This window comes from Cololabis saira, unplaced genomic scaffold (genome assembly GCF_033807715.1).
Source record: "Cololabis saira isolate AMF1-May2022 unplaced genomic scaffold, fColSai1.1 scf559, whole genome shotgun sequence".
NCBI lineage: Eukaryota > Metazoa > Chordata > Actinopteri > Beloniformes > Belonidae > Cololabis > Cololabis saira.
In genome coordinates, this window is record NW_026906723.1 from 794 (window position 1) to 3,935 (window position 3,142).

Below are 3,142 nucleotides of genomic sequence, written 5' to 3' on the forward strand. Positions count from 1 at the left end.
CGCAGAACTGGTCAGTGCCAATAAGGCAGAATGAAACATCTTTATGTAATCTGAATTAGATGACATATATGACACGCACTGCAATCAATCTCACTCTAATAAAGTACGGTAGCTGTCTTCAATTTCATAATGACACCATAGTTAAACTGAAACAATAGTAGGTACAGTAGCCTATGCTGTACCAGGATCATTCTCCATAGGTGTTAATAGAGTGGTTAATCGTACCACAGAACACAGCACATACACCTACTACCTTTCACCAGACAGTGCTAATTCATTTAATATCTCACCTCTGCATTTATAGCCAAGCCACTTGAGGGAGGACACAGGTCCCACACACTGGAGACACTTGTCCAAGGGGGAGACAGTTGCACACACCAGGCTATGTTTCTGACACTGTTGGAATGTTTTTATTGTAACATTTATTGTTACCAGACAGTTTGAGCAGCAAGACATTTCAGAATCATATGTATTTATCTTAAAAGTATTTAAAAACAAACAACTTTCCATCAAATGTCTACATTACATTCAACTTACCCTCTCACTGTTGACAACTGTCTCCATTTCAGTTGGACTGCAGAACTGATTCTCCGTGTCCATCTAAGATAGAGAACAAGAGCAGACGTGTTCAAAATTAACACCGTGGTCTGCCTGTGTTCATTTGTTTAAGTTTAAGTTAAGTGACAGGATAAAAATAAGTGTGCAATTACAGCTTTAGAAGGTCTGTCAAAAATATCTTGCACAGGCTCCAGACTAACTCGTCCACTGGTGCGACAACTGAGAAAGTTGGTTGCACCAGCACATGATTTGGTTGCACCTTTTTTATGGAATATTGTATCATTCAGAAAGGAGTGCTTGAAAACAGGGTTTTGTATCTGTAACCATAGTTTTGTAAAGCTGTACATTCATGTTTGTACCTGTAACTATAGTTTTGCAAACTTTTAAGTACAAGCATTTATCTGTAAGCTTAGTTTCGTAAACTTCTACATGTGTGCAAACTCCGTTTTACAAGTCTGTGCATTCAGACACTTGCAAGCTCACTTTCATACAGCTAAATATTTAATCGCTACTACCAGAGCTGTCAAAAGTATTCACATTCATTACTCAGGTAGAAGTATAGATACTAGAGCTTAAAAATACTCCTGTAGAAGTTGAAGTATCATCTCAAGTTTTTTACTCGAGTAAAAGTATAAAAGTACTATTTTCAATTCTACTTAAAGTATAAAAGTAAAAGTAATGTAAGGGGGAAAAAAGCCATTAAGGACAAAAGCCTTTGAAAATTAATGCACCTTAGAATAATGTAAATATATTAAAGAACCATATATGTGACTATTGAGCATTAACATGTGTTTCAGAGAGCAGGAGATATGATGACTAGTTGCCTATAAGTATTGTAATGGTGCAAAAAGTCAAACGTTCATGTTCATGTTATCATTTATCCTAACCTTTATTGGAATGTACATCCAAGTTTAGTTGCAGGAATCTGAGGGAACGGATGTAAGAACAAAACTGGACAAGAACATCTGAAACAACCACAACCAAATTCACTCTATCCGGATGGAGCAATTTAACTGGATAGTTTTTATTTTTAAAGGCCGAAATGAAATAGAGTAACAAGGCTGTTTTTAAAATGTAAGCAGTAAAAAGTACAGATAATTGCGTGAAAATGTAAGGAGTAAAAGTAAAAAGTCGTCTGAAAAATAATTACTCCAGTGAAGTATAGATAATCAAAATTTCTACTTAAGTAAAGTAACGAAGTATTTGTACTTTGTTACTTGACACCTCTGGCTACTACTATGTACAAGTTTACAAAACTACGGTTACAGATACAAACAAATGTGAGTTACAGAAACAAAACCCTGTTTTCAAGTACACCTTTTTGAATGATATATAGATAGATAGATATATATATATATGATATATTCCATATTATTCTGGTATTGCTTTACTATGGAGATAACGGAGCATATTTTAATAGTGTTGCACTTGGTCAGTGATTTGGCTGTTTTGGTCGTCCAATGTGACGTTACTGCAGGGCTCTACAGAGCGAGAATTTCACTTGCTCCTAAAAATGGAAATGTGCCAACTGGAAGAAATAATTTACGAGCACAGTGTGCGAGTTAAGATTAAAACCTACAGTAATCTTTTTTGCACCCCGCTGCTATTCATTCAGAAAATAGTATTTCATACTCAGATAATGTACAATGTTTATTAAAAGTATCAATATATACCTGTTCCAAATCTTCAATTGTGGAGGAAGACTTTGTAACACCAGAATCTTCTGGAGGCATTTCCTCAGTAGAAACCTGCAAAACGGAAAAATATAGATATTTTCATAAATGTCTTGATGGCAGGTTGTTCCCTGTGTAACATTATGCAAAAGGTTTCATGGCTGTGTTTCTGAGTGTTTTGAGGGAAAGAAATCCACTCAAAATGTTTCTTAATTAGTCAACAAGGAAAATTATTACAGTCTTTGAAACCTAGAATCTTCCCAAAATAATGTTTATGTGCGTGGTTATGTGCCGTTTAAGAGCTGATGATTCAGTAAAGATTTTTCCGCAGGTGTTGCACAGGTACGGCCTTTCACCAGTGTGGATCTTCATGTGATCCATTAAATTACTACTTTTACTGAACTCTTTCCTGCAAGTGCTGTAAGAAAATACCTTCTTCCCCGTGTGGGTCCTGGTCAGCTTTGATTTACAGTTGCTGTCTGACGGGACAGCAGCATCTTCGTGGTTGTGGTGGCAAAAATTGTTGTTCAAAAAGAATGTCAGGACACCTCAGCTGTCTTTCGAAGATTTAATGAAAAGAGGACAAACATTCAATTGAACGGAGCCACACAGTCCAACCGGTCACATGAACCGACAGTCCTGAGTGCGCTGAAGAAGATTATAGACAGGTTATTTTATACTCTGGAGCTGGAAAAGACAAAACATCACCCATCACCCTGGCAACCATGCCAGGCCACTGTGTCAAAGGAACATGACCTCGGCATAGGAATGAAAACAGGCAACAGACAGTGTTATACCAAAATTTTCCATTACATTCCACCCCTTTTAGCATTTTTATGCTAAACCATAAAATAGGAAATTTTGCAATAACCTATCCCGTGACCTTTATGCTCTGTCGCGCACCAGCCAAA

The 3,142-nt window shown here is 36.8% G+C and overlaps 1 long non-coding RNA gene across 1 annotated transcript; it reads right to left on the bottom strand.

Annotated features, from left to right (window-relative positions):
- Positions 1-286: 286 nt before the first annotated feature.
- LOC133440326 (uncharacterized) lies at positions 287-3,132 on the bottom strand. The gene is made up of 4 exons (XR_009782338.1): positions 2,664-3,132; positions 2,232-2,306; positions 538-600; positions 287-396 (listed from the first exon to the last, which is right to left on the bottom strand). It is a non-coding gene; the product is annotated as an uncharacterized LOC133440326 (long non-coding RNA).
- Between the last annotated feature and the right edge of the window lie 10 nt (positions 3,133-3,142).